Here is a 14408-nt window from a genome sequence, read left to right on the forward strand (position 1 = left end):
AACGCCAAAAATAGGTGTTTCTTGTAATTATTATTTTAAAAGATTAATAGTGAATATTATAAGTTTTAATGATCGAATGATCGGAGTGGTGATCGGAACAGCAGTACTTAAAAAATGACTGGATGATCGGAATCGGATCAGTTGCCCAAAGTGATCGGATGATCGGGGATCGGAACAGCAAAAAAGTGATCGGTGCCCACCACTGGTGTCTTCCTACCTACTCCAGCCAAATATACCTTTGTATTTATATATACAGTCAAACCTTGGTATGTGGGTGCCTTAGTTTACGAGTGTTTTGATTTACGAGCAAAAATAAATCACAAAAAATCTCTTGGTTTATGAGTGGTGACTTGGTATACAGGTAACTCTCGATTTACGCGAGTATTGTGTCATTGAAGAGGTTGCGTAAATCAAAAGCAATGTAAATCAAACAAGAGGTAGGTTTCTATCAAAAAATAAATATTCACTTCATTCAGTGGAGAGAGAGAGAGAGAGAGTATCCATATCACCGAGATATCCACTCAGGCACTCAGTCTCAGCCTCACTCGTGTGAGGAAGAAATGAGGGACACCATAAGCGACTGGCTAGTATTGGTACTGGTACCAAGCAGTCTGGTACCGGTACCGTACAGTATAGCTGGTACCGTTAGTACCGGTACTGGTACCGGTACTTGCCCACCCCTATTGTTGAGTAGCGTGGCAGCATGGGTACTGTATTGTTGTTCACGTGGTGCACGGGAAGAACTGAGCTCAGCTGTGTAGCCACGGCGCCGTGTGAGTCCAGTTGCGTGAGACATCTGGTGGCCACTACATAAAATATTGCGTATGAGTGAAAGAACGTGTAAATTAAACATTTATTTGGATTTTGGACCCCACATTATTTCAAAAACGCGTAAACCAAACATGCGTAAATTGAGAGTTACCTGTACGAGCATCCTGTTTGTACTTTTTTTTTTCTTAAATTTGTTGCTACCTCAAGGGAGGGGACACGGGATATGTGGAGGCCATCGTGGTCAAGCACGTACATCCCTCCGAGGATGGACCACAGACCCTTTCCAGGTGACGGCTCATGAAGGGGAGGGGAAGATGCTGACGTCAGCCTAGCCGACCAAGTTGGTCTTTCAATGAGGACTGGCGTGTTTTTTTTGTACAAGTCGAAGACTTGAGCATGGGTTCCCTTTGTTCGCCGCAAGATGTGAGTGCTCAAATGAAAACAATGGGAATAGAGTCTCAGTTAGGTAGGGTTGCCACTTGAGCTAAAAAAATAAGTAACACAGCACCCCATTCTCCAATTCAGAATGAATCCATGTTTTAAGGAACGGATGACAACCCTAAAATTTCTCTAGCCTGCCGTGACTGACAGCCGCTGCACGCTGCTGGTTAAGGTAGGAGGAAGGGGGGAGGGATGTTACAACGCATATTTTACACTTATTTCAGGACGACCCTTAACAAACATAATTTTATGGACTGGTTTTGTGATTCACCAAAAAATATGCTCACTACAGTTTTAAAATACAGAATTTTATCTGCTTAAGGGGGGGCTATACCTTTCATGTGATAAAAAATGAAGTCATGGTTGAGATGTGAAATAGGAAGCATTAGAATCTTCAACCATCTAAAATTCAGGCGAACGTCATTAAAATTGCTGCTGCGTGGCCGTTTTTGCACGTGACTTGTTTAGAGGGAGGCATTTAAAGCCCCCTTTCCACCATAGGTCTATAGTCAGTTCACCGAAGTCGGAAGTAAGCATTATCGTGCACTGGCAACCCGCTATTACACGGCGTGTCCGATTTCATAGATACTGTATGCTAGCCTACACATAGTAAACAGTCGTCAATGTCAATAATATGCAGGCAGCAACAACAAATAACATCAATTACAGAAGCCCCCCACCGTTCACGGCCTCACTGTTCACGGATTCGCTTATACGCGGGTAGGGTATTTGCGACACCCCCCACCGAAGCCAGATGAAAACTTGCGTATACACGGTCTGTAGCGCCCAGCTGGAGTGCGTTTGAGAGGGCAACTTGGGCAACCCAGACCGCCCCGGGTCCTCTCAAATGTGTGACGCCACAGCCCACAACCACCACCGCCTACGCACTCACACTCACCACAACCAACCACAGAGTGAGTGTTAAATTATTACAGTCCATATTTAATTTGTGATTCACGTGTATGCAAAACTATATAACAATGCTTAGAAATGCCTTAGAAATCGATTTTTTTTATTCGATGGAGATGGTAGCACAAAACCCTACTTTCCCTATTTGATTATAGTCCTGTCGATCGCAGATTCGCGGATCACGGGAATCTCGCGGAACCAAATACCCGTGAACGACAGGGGGCTTCTGTATAGTCGATTTTGAGTTAAAAAATATTAGTAATTCGCAAATACAGGGGGGTCGTCTAATATGCGAGAATATGGGCGGTTCAAAGCCTCGCATATCGCAAATTCGCATATTAGGAACCTTAAAAAGCATGTAAATAATGGTATATGGGCGGTCAGCCACATTTTTTTAACTTAGTTTCCAATGTAATAAACTGCTTTTTCGAGTTCTTTAGAGGCGCCATAATAACAACAGCAACAACAATAGCCCACAGGCTAGCTTGCACACAGCACAGACACAGCTTGTGAGAGCAATGGCTGCTTTAGACGTACTGATGAAGAGAACACGTGGAGCCGTCTCACAGAGTAGAGTTGCCAGATTGCGCCATTGTTTATTTCCCTTCCTTCGGGAAGTGAGTAACAGCAAGTTCATTATTTGGTAGGAAATGGATGTTAGCGAAGTCGGGAACATGAAATGAATGAAAAAAAAACTTTTCTCTTACTACCGAGTCAAGTCACCGCTCCCACGTGCTCCACCCCCCAAGGGGGGGAGGGAGGGAGGAAGGAGGTCGCATATGAGGTGGTTCGCATATCCCAAGTTCGCATATCAGGCGACCCCCCTGTAGCTGTTTTATTATTATAAAGCCTGCTGATTTACTTGGTGGTGGACAGCTTCAAGACTGTTTAATAATCATATTCAGTGATCTTGTAAATTAACAAAACAACTAATTGCGACATTACTAATATTTTTAACTCATAATCAATGGTATTTGTTATTGCTGCCTGCACATTATTAACACTGACAACTGTTTACTATGTGTAGGCTAGCATACAGTATCCATGAAATTGGACACTCCGTGTGATGGGAGGTTGCCAGCGACGATACTGCTCACTTCAGACTTGGGTGAACCAACCATAGTGCACACGATAGTATCCCGCCATATTTCTCTATTTCCTGCAAGTATAAGGCATTGTAGATAGGCCAACATTTGCAGAGAAACATCTAGAAGCATCTGGCATCCTTTAGCAGTTTAATATTCCTCCACCAAGTGCAAGTCTGCCAGTGAAAAGTGCCAGCTGGTAGGAATGAGAAGGAATAAGAATGCGCTCATTGCTGGATAATCAAAACCTCATTCCGATGATTTGGTCATGTGATGATACCCCTGCATGAGGCAATTTGCCGGTAAAAGTGCAAGAAGAAAGAAGACATGAAAGTGGCAATGCCCGGTGACGTGACACAATGATGGCGACATGTCACAGTAGATATCAAAATTATTTGCGGTTTTGTTATGTACATTAACGCTAGTGGCTGGTGACTTGTGTGTGAAAATAATGGCAATTGTGCAAGTATTAACGGTGATACACGACAGTGAAAACTTCAAATGGCCATATTTCAAAACAGTTTTCGTGCCTTAAAAAAATTGTAGAAAATTTATAATGAAATGGATTTGATTGAAATTGCATAGTTATATAGGTTTTCTTCAACTGACAATGTCATTTTTTCTTTAAACAAAAAATTTGGTGCACTTTTTTTTGGGGGGGAGGGGGGGGGGGGGGGGAGTGCCAAAATCAGGCCTATTTCATATCATGCATGGTGACACATATTATGACTGCGACATTTCATGATGTATAAGGAATATGAAAAAAAGAAACATTGTCATTGATATGTGCATTATTACAGTAATTTTTCTGCTTTAGTCCATGTTTCAGATAATTAATAGCGTTACCAGGATATCATGATGTCATTATGTACCGAGTCATCGTATGTACATGATATCCGCAATGAAAATCTACAGAAAATGTGAAAATGTGAAAAAAAAACTTTTTTTTTTTTTTTTTTTTTTTTTTTTGTCTGTCAAAGGTATAGCCCTCCCTTGACCATTCAGACAGCCAAATACGAAACAAATGGTGTTCCGTATCTTAAGGAAAGGGTGGCAAGTTTGCATCTTTCCTGTTGTTAACTCGCATTTGTGCTTTGGTGTGCGATCTTAGTGTTTTCAGCAGTACAGTGTGCGTTCTTTGTGCTTTAACAATGTCCCCAAGATGGATGGCTAAAAGGGATGGTGCTGCAAAGAAGAAAACAGGAACGGTGGATACAATGCTTGCAACATGAACAGAGTGTGAGCCTCGGTGGCTTGTATGCCCTCCTGGACATGACTGACTCCTGTTCATCCTCCATCTCGGACGATACGTCAGGTTAACTTTATGTTGGTGGTCGAACATAGTTCCGGTGCCTCGAGAACAGGGAAATTGTGGCTGCTAAACCCCGGTGCGAAGCCTACACCTCGAGTTCGAGTGTAGTTAGTGGTTGCGGGAGTCTCCGTAACAACTGTAATTCATTGATTTGTGTTTTATATTATTTATCATTGGTATTTGTTAGTAAAATTACTTTAATTCTGGATAAAATAACATGTAGAACGATTTTTATATGTATAAATATTTTTTTGAGATATGGGACATATTAATGGGATTTACATTAATTTCAATGGGAAATTCGTTTTGGTTTATGAGTGTTTTGGTGTGCGAGGAAAACTCAGGAACGAATTAAACTCGTAAACCGAGGTATGACTGTACTTACATAATATTACAGAAGGAAAAGATTACCCACAGGAATAAAAGTATGGTCTAAATTTAAAATTTAATTAACAATAGTGGCAGGATGTCAAATTAGTAGATGAAAGTTTAACAAACAAAAGAATGTAAATTGATCGGTTATGCAGGTAACCTACTATGTTGCCCTCCGTCACATTCATTGCACTGAAATGCATGCTGATTGTGTTGTATTCCTTTGACACACAGTGCATGGTGGAGCTCTTTGGTGAGGCATATTGGCTGGTTCATTCTAGGGCACTGAGAAAAAGTTACCTTCCACTCATCAGTCTAATGAAACTGGTCTTTGCTGTTCAAGTTGAATTCAACAAAAGATTATTTCCTAAAGGTCCTGTTACACGGGGGCAATTACTTTAAGTGTGACTTCCTTGTTATTCTTAATTACAAATTAACCTTGTCTCAGAGCTTACGATGTCACATTAGGAGTTTGGAAATTTGTTTGTATAATCTGCATGGTTTTATCATGCTTCTTGAATACACTGCTTCATGTATATAGTAAGGATTATAAATACAGATCTCTTTACATAACAAACACATGTATACATATTAGAAAAAATAATTAAATAAAATGCTTGCATGATCAATCGGCAAGACCAGAAGGCACAGGACGAATTTGGTGAAGAGCTGAAATACATTTTATGCAACCTCCAACCATCAGTTCTTATTTCTTATTATTTTGAAGCCTGATTTTCTATATTCGTTTGCTTTACTTTCTCTCTCTCTTGCGACAGTATCGTCCCCTCAGATTGGAAAATGGATGATGTGACACTGATTTTTTAAAAAGGTGACAAAATAGTACCGGGTAATTACAGGCCCATTAATCTAACTTCAGTAGTAAGTAAGCTACTCGAGAGAATAATTAGAGACAAAATTGTGAGTTACCTTGAAAGCCACTCATTAATTAGAGGAGTTCTGGCCCTCAAAAAAAAATGCCAGATTATCTGGAAAGCATAACTTGGTACAGAAAAGTGGGTCTACTATAAAAAAAATTTTTGCTTATCCCAGTGTAATTCAAAACAAAGTTATGAATATTGAGAACATTATTCTTCAGTAATCTTTAACACAGATGCAGTATTATGATAAATGATATTATGAAACTTCGGTTGCACAGCAGCCTGAACCTACGACCTGTTGTTCATTGTATTTTGGCGTACAAAAACTTAATGTACTGTCAATTTTAGGCACTTCATGCACTAAAGCAATTAATAAATCACGAACATAGCTCGTATGTATTTATACCTTGGAGGAAGATTTATACGACTTGGCATTCCAAACCAAAACAAACTTCCTTCTTCTTTTGACCTGTATCACTTCTCATCGGCTCATCACCATCACTTCTTCTGGTACTAACTCCCCTCTCTGCCTCTCGTAGTTGCTACATTCTACAATTAGGTGTTCCACTGTTTCTTTCTCCCCAGTGTCCTAGACAGCTACAGCCCTTTGCCCCAATGTGTTGGTAAGTCTTGTTGAGAGTGAGTTCGGCCCCTCAGTGGCTCCTTTCAGTACTGTGCGGGTTTTGGCCTTTTAAATATCTCTTTACCATGAGTTCTACCCATTAGATTCTGTTCAGTACTTTCCAGATTAAACATTAGTCTTTGTGGAATCTATTAGAAAAATGGTTCAAGCTATACATGCGGCAGGAGATTAGAAAAGAATGCGAGAATGGTGTAAGCTTAGGTGTGAGTATTTAGCTTGTAATAACTGAATGGTAGAGTGTTTCTCACCACTTCACATGAAAATTTTTAGAATAAACACTTGGGGTCAATGTCTTGTAGACTATAGGTACAGTGCAATTATGATTTATCACGTGAGAGATTTCAAAGTGTGCGAGTCCTCATAGCTTCAACAGGAGTTGACTCAGTTTTAGTTAAAGTAGCTAGCGATCACTGGCAATTTTGGGGGGACAGAACTCCTCTAATTAAGGATTCTCAACATGTTGTGCATAACAAGAGATCCTGTTTGTCGAACCTGTTAACCTTTTATAACGACCTCTTCTCAGCTTTTGGCATAACCAAATCACTGGACGTAGTCTGTCTTGATATTCAGAAAGCATTTGATAAGTTCCACACCATAAATTACTTTATAAAATAAAGCAACCAAGTATTGCTGGTAGAGTATGCCAATGAATCACAAATTGGTTGAACAGCTGACAGCAAAGAGTGTTGGTAGATGGGTTTAACTCTGAGTGGGCACTTGTCATGAGTGGTGTCCCCCAGGGTTCAACTCTTGGCCCAGTGCTGTGTATAGTTTACACCAACAATATTGATGTTGGACTCAGTAATCTCATGAGTAAATATGCCAACGACTTAAAGATTGGTAATTTAGTCCTAACATGAAGACAGACAGCCTCCAAGAAGATTTGCATAAAATATCAGCTTGGTCTGACAGATGCCCTTCGATATAGATGAGTGTCAGGCTCTCCAATTTGGTACAGAAAATTTGAGGTTCAATTATGAAATATGTGACCTTAACCCCTTCACTATGGCCGGGCCAAAACAGCGCCCCGCGCCTTATCCAAGATTGCCACGCATAAACTCAACATAATTATCATGTATTATATATGAAAACATGCAGAATTAAATGGTGCACATAAAGAAACTCACTACGGCCGGGCCAAAACAGTGCCCCGCGCCGTATCCAGGATTGTCGTGCGTGCCAAATTTCAAATGTCGCTATTGAATATAAGTTTTCAGCCATAAACTTGACATAATCATCATGTATTATATATGAAAAGATGCAGAATTAAATGGTGCACATCAAGAAACATAAATTAATTGATAATTTTGAGACGTAAGCATAAATATAGAGATAAAATAACTTGTATATTGGCAAAAGCAAGCCAGGACGCAGTATGCGCGTCCTCATATATGGTACAGGGCATGCAAGAACGCAGTATACACGTCCTCATGTTGAAGGGGTTAACCCCTAAAGGACGCAAAAAATCTAAGAGGTGCCTCTGGAGAACACAAAAAAACAGCCATTTTTCAAGTACATATCTTGTAAAAACTCATTTGATAAAAGTTTTACAGCATTTCAAGCTGGTTCTAATGATTTAAACATTTTATAAATTATTTTAGTAATTACTCTGGAAATTATAATAAACTGAAAATAAGTTGAATTTTCATATTCATTGGACAAAAAAAAAATCATAGAACAAAATTTATAGATATGGAAGAGACAAATGCAAAAACGTAAGTTTATGAAAAAATCGAGGCAGGTCAGAAGTGGCACAATATTTCGGGTTGTGCCCACACATGCGTACTTCAGTAGCTTTGGAACTTTCCACAGCTTTTAGCGCCTAATTTTGAGGTGGTGTGATGAGTCCTACGTACTGAAGTGTCGTCATCATTTAAGTTGGACAAAATATGCACGCGTTCATATTTTGTCCAATTTGGATGATGATGGGCAGCTGGACAAAGGGCTCGTGGCTTGATGGGGGTTGAAGTGAATCCTGGAGGCAAAGTACAGTGGAACCTCGTTTATCCGGCACGAATGCGGTGAAGCTTGTGCCAGATAAACCATTTTGCCCTTGTTTTTAGACTTACTCCTATAGAATTGCCAGCCTTTTTCTTTTTTTTTTTTTTTTTTTTTTTTTTTTCATCCAGGCCTATAGAGCCGGTAGGCTTTCTTGGTTGGGCCTGGTGGTCGGCCCAAGCTTGTCATGGCACAGGCAAGTATTTCTAGTGGCGCCATCTATTTTTGGCTGGTAGTGGCAGATTTGAACCCACATCATCCAGGACGCAATGAAGTGCGGGATTGGGATGCTAACCACTCAGCCACCGCCTCCCCAATAGAATAGAACTCCTTTAGAATTGCTAATAAAGTAAATACATCCTGTCCTACCGAATAATAGGCCCAATGGTCCAGTAGTAATGGTTAAAGGGAGGTCTCAATATTGCGGCACAACACACCGGTCTATGGCATGGTGAATAACACGTGATCTTGTTTACACACAAGGAAAGACTATCACCTTGTGCCAATGATATCGTAACCTTTATAATTATAAACGCTACCTTACCATGCCTACATTTCTTGACTAGATCATCATTTAACATTATTAAGTACTATTACTACAGATTCAGTTACTGAAGTGTTCTATGTGAAATTTGGGTACCTAGCATATTTCCGATTTAAACGGGGGGCTTCGTGGTGCAGTGGTTAGCACACTCGGCTTACAACCGAGAGAGCCCGGGTTCGATTTCCAGGCGGAGTGGAAAAATTTGGGCGGCTTTTCCGATATCCTACACCTCTGTCCACCCAGCAGTGAATGGGTACCAGGTATTAATCGGGGGTTGTGTCCCGTCTCTTGGGATCTGTTCCCTTCTCCTACAATTCCTTCCCCTTCTGTCTCTCTCCAGCATATGACCACAGATGTTGCACTGATTAAATGAAACTTTCCAACTTTTCCGATTTAAACTCACCTGTGGCACCATCTGCGAGAACGGTGGTGTGGACACCATTTAAGGGGTCACTCAACAAACTTTGACACTCCCACACACTCATATGCCCATGCCCTCCCTTACCTCTTCTCTCTCTCTCTCTCTCTCTCTCTCTCTCTCTCTCTCTCTCTCTCTCTCTCTCTCTCTCTAGTGAGAGAGAGAGAGAGAGAGAGAGAGAGAGAGAAGAGGTGAGGGAAGGCATGGTCAATTAACAGACTACTGAGCTGTCAGCAAGTTGAACAGACTCAGTGCAGCCAGCTGATATGCATCTAACACATGTCCCGTCCATACACTGCTTAACCTCACCCTGTAACATCCTTTTATGTGACGCACAAAAAACAACAATTGGTGGAACGGGAGCAAACCCCGACACGTAACATATACGTATGTTGGCACGGGTGTTATGCAGTGTCGTTATGAGGTCGCGTCCACACTGGCGTTTTTGTTACATGACAAGAGTTACGTTACGATGTTTTGTTGGTGTGTGTACCCGGCATCTACATCTGTGTACCCCACATCTACAGAAGGTGCGGGGAGGCAGCTGCTGAATGGTCACCATGCGGGCGTGGTAGACTTGGCCGGAACTAGGTTCGAACCCCCACCGAAATAAGCTGATTTTTCAAGTTGATGCCGAGTGGCAGAAAATCACCCACATTCTGTCCAAATCTTCAATCAACCCTAACTTCAGCGACTTTGGTCAAGAGGAGCACTGGGGACAGTATGGGCCCAGAAAGAGTAATACATCATGGCAGCCACTATAAATTAAATCAGCCTGCACCACCAATGGGTGGGGCTGTCCACAAGGCCCCTTAAGAAAGCCTACCGATGCTAGAGGCAACACAAAAAAAAAAAAGTTAATTTGGGCCCCAGATATTTGCCGTTGTTTTGAGGGTGCCGTAGTTTTGAATGCTGAATAAACAAGGTTCTACTATACAGTAAACCCTCGATATAACGGATTTCGGATATAACGGACAAGGTCAGAGGGTCAGAAATTCACGGGGACCAACCGAGAATGTTTTTTAATGAACTGTGCCCGGTAACTACATTGGCATCTGCTAGCCACCTCGCCCTCCTCCCGTTATCTGCTTCAATTACTGTTGTCTTTTTCAGCCCACCTTATGAAATATTTTCCTCCTTGTGGTTCCCATTCAAATGAAGAACCTATTTTAACCACAAGAAAGTCTTATGCATCAATCCAGGATGTAAATGTAATGGAAAATAACCAAGTGTTTGTGAGTATCGGTACTGACACAGCTTAAGGGGTCGCCCGTTAGGTAGGTTAGGTTAGGTTTGGTTAGTTTGAATTTATTCTGGATTTGGTGTGGGGCGGAGGAAATACACGGTGCAAGACGGGGCACGGCGGTGGTGTTGCGTGAAATACCTCCTTGCAGAAATAAGTCACTCTGGTGTCCACCATGCTTGCGCACTGGAGGAATACACGGCAGTGAAAGCATTAATTTGCCTGGTTTTGTTTTAGTTTGTCCATTTGTGATCTTTGTGAGTGGTGAGTGAAACAGAGAAACAGTCAGCAAGCTGAACCTCTCTCTGCGAGTTATTATGCGACAACGGCGACGGGTGTACAACAGGCACTGAAAAGTCAATCATTTATTGATTTGTGACAGAAACAGTTAGCAGACTATTTCATAATACACCGAAAACTACCAAAAAAAAAGGTTTCGTCTGCCAGTGCGAGATAGACACACTTGTAAAATTTTACCCATACTTGTAACAATACGGTCCCCCTGCCGGGCCCCACTTCCAACCTGGCAGCCTCAGTGCATTGCAGTCCGTTGGCAAGTGTGCTGTGCAGTAGGGTAGGCGGTGGCCGAAGTGATAGCGTACTGGACCCACATTCGCCGTGTGATGGACGACGCGGGTTCGAATCCTCACGCTACCACTCGGATTTTTCAGTCACCGCCGAGTGGCTTAAAACTACCCACATGCTGTCCTGAAGACCACCCATCAACCCGGACTCTAGAGGAAGCCGTCCAAGCAAATCAAGAACGAGTTCCGGGGGGCAGCATGAGCCAATGCAAGATGGCGCCACTATAAACACTCGCCTGCGCCAGAACGGGCTGGGCCGAACATCAGGCCCCACCTGGAAGAAGCCTTGGGCCGACCATCAGGCCCCACCGGGAAGATGCCTACCGGCGCAATAGGCAACAACGTAAAAAAAAAAAAAAAAAAAAGTTCTGCAGACAACGTGGAGACAACATACACAATAAAAAAAACTATACCTATGTTTATTAGGTTCGTTGGTATTATTGTGCGTATCTTTAAATATATGCCGCTTATAACAGACTTTCGGTATTAACAGACTAATGTCCCCCCAATTAGTCCGTTATATCAAGGGTTAACTGTACTTCATTACTCACCAATATTGCATAAAAGTGCTAAACTGCAGTTTTAGGAATTTAAATCCCTTCAAAGAGAATAGATCCAGAGGTGAAAATAAGGCAATAAATAGTAAAGCAAGTTTACAAAAACACTCTGTAACTTGGAGGTGTCATTTCATCGAGTCAAAGCTGCCTGAGTAGTCTATATTCACCTAATCTATTTACTTTTCACTCATTTATAATATTTTTACATAGTTACTGGACCATGCAAAATTTCTTAACCCAGTAGCAGCGGTAATCTATTTACTTTTCACTCATTTATAATATTTTTACATAGTTACTGGACCATGCAAAATTTCTTAACCCAGTAGCAGCGGTAATCTATTTACTTTTCACTCATTTATAATATTTTTACATAATTACTGGACCATGCAAAATTTTTTTAACGTACCTACTGTACATGTCACTTTATCAGTTTCACTCATCCTTGAGCATCAGCTCAGGACTCACTTGTAGTACTCATTGGAGCCATCTCTTCAATAATTTAAGGCACTACCCAGCAGGGATGGGGTATTCGTATTCGGTATTCGTATTCAAATACATTCAAATAGTACAGTATTTGGGTGTATTCGTATTCAAATACTTTGTCATCTGACATCAAAGTATTCGCATTCGTATTCAAATACTTGGGAAAAGTATTCGTATTCTTCGAATAATATGCCGAATGATCTTAAATCCATCATCAGAAATAATAGTTATTGTTCCTTCCACGTCACAAATCTTCGTTCCTGTTTGTCCGACGTGTATGATACAGGTTCACTAGCATGGCTGCTGTGACTGTTGGAGTCTGGCGGCGACGGCGGCTCTCAGTTGCCTCTTGCCAGTGGTAGGGGGTGTATTATAATAGAAGTAAGATCTACAGCAGGATACTAAAAAAGACTTGGTTAATATAATTTGATAAGGTATTTTGTTGTGTTTCTTTCAGTACAGCTTAGATATATACTTGAACATTTTGGAAAACAAATATGTCTAGGAGAATGCTGCCATCAGTTATAAGTTCATGATGCCATTTTATTATTGAATAACTTTCTGAGGCTACTGACAGCAACCTCTACTCTGTTCCCTCCTACTATCTCTATCCTAAATTTCAATCCAAAGCTGGATGTTGCGCCTACGTGCCCAACGACATCACTTGCTCTCGTGCCCACAACCTTGACTCTTCAGAATTTTCTACCATCTGGCTAAGACTTCATTGTCATTCTATTACTAAATACATCTGTGCTGTTTATCTCTCACCTAACTCTACTAACTATGTAAAATTCTTTGACTACTTGAACTCTAAAGTGGAGCACATCTTGACTCACTCTCCCTTTGCTGAAATCTCCATCTTAGGAGATTTCAATGTTCACCACCAGCTTTGGCTTTCATCCTCCTTCACTGACCAGCCTGGTGAACAAGCCTACAACTTTGCTCTCCTCAACGACCTAGAGCAGTTGGTTCAGCACCCTACACGTATTCCCGACCGTCTTGGAGACAGGCCCAACATTCTACACCTTTTCACCCTCAAATTAAAAAAAGTTGAATTTCAAATTAAAAAAAAGTTGATATTCAAATTAAAAAGTTGAAATTCAAATTAAAAAGTTGAAGTTCAAATTAAAAAAGTTGAAGTTAAAGAAGTTGAAGTTCAAAATTTAAAAAGTTGAAATTCAAATTAAAAAAGTTGAAATTCAAATTAAAAAGTTGAAGTTCAAATTAAAAAAGTTGAATTGCAAAATTAAAAAAGTTGAAATTCAAATTAAAAAAGTTGAAATTCAAATTAAAAAAGTTGAATTTCAAATTAAAAAAGTTGAATTTCAAATTAAAAAAGTTGAATTTCAAATTAAAAAGTTGAATTTCAAATTTAAAAAGTTGAATTTCAAATTAAAAAAGTTGAATTTCAAATTAAAAAAGTTGAATTTCAAATTAAAAAAGTTGAATTTCAAATATAAAAAGTTGAGGTTCAATTAATAGATGTAGTGCAAGTCATAGAAAGATATATGAGCATGCCTACATAAATGCAGACATCCACAAACTTATATATATATATATATATATATATATATATATATATATATATATATATATATATATATATATATATATATATATATATATATATATATATATATATATATATATATATATATATATATATATATATATATATATATATATATATATATATATGTGAAGGTATTTTATGTTTCATTATTTTTACGTTGCTACATATAGCGTAATAGTGCGCCTCTCTCCCACTGAGCTCTAATACACATGGAGGGGTTATCTCTCCCGTCAGCGTTCGGCCGCCGGCCGCTATATTGAATGACCTGCACTTGGCGCCTCCACCATAGTAATTGAATGGGAACTCTCTAGTTATTTTGTTTTCTTTGTCTCACTCATTCCACATTTGCTCATTCCAAGGACTCATTCCAGACCCTCTCACTCCACACGCATTCATTCCACTAACACTCATTCCACAAACACTCATTCCACACACACTCATTCCACAACCCCTCACTCCACAAACACTCATTCCACACACACTCATTCCACACGCACTCATTCCACAAGCACTCATTCCACAAATACTTATTCCACAAGCACTCATTCCACAAGCACTCATACCACACATCCCCTCCACACACACATAAATACATAC

General features: G+C 40.3%; 1 protein-coding gene across 1 annotated transcript in view; it reads left to right on the forward strand.

Annotated features, from left to right (window-relative positions):
* The first annotated feature begins 1986 nt into the window (after positions 1-1986).
* LOC127005778 (uncharacterized) overlaps positions 1987-14408 on the forward strand; it is a 58551-nt gene continuing 46129 nt past the window's right edge. The window contains exon 1 of the mRNA XM_050874872.1: positions 1987-2126. The gene's annotated coding sequence lies outside the window, so the exon portion shown is untranslated. The remainder of the gene's footprint in view (positions 2127-14408) is intronic.

This window comes from Eriocheir sinensis, chromosome 31 (assembly GCF_024679095.1).
Source record: "Eriocheir sinensis breed Jianghai 21 chromosome 31, ASM2467909v1, whole genome shotgun sequence".
Lineage (NCBI taxonomy): Eukaryota > Metazoa > Arthropoda > Malacostraca > Decapoda > Varunidae > Eriocheir > Eriocheir sinensis.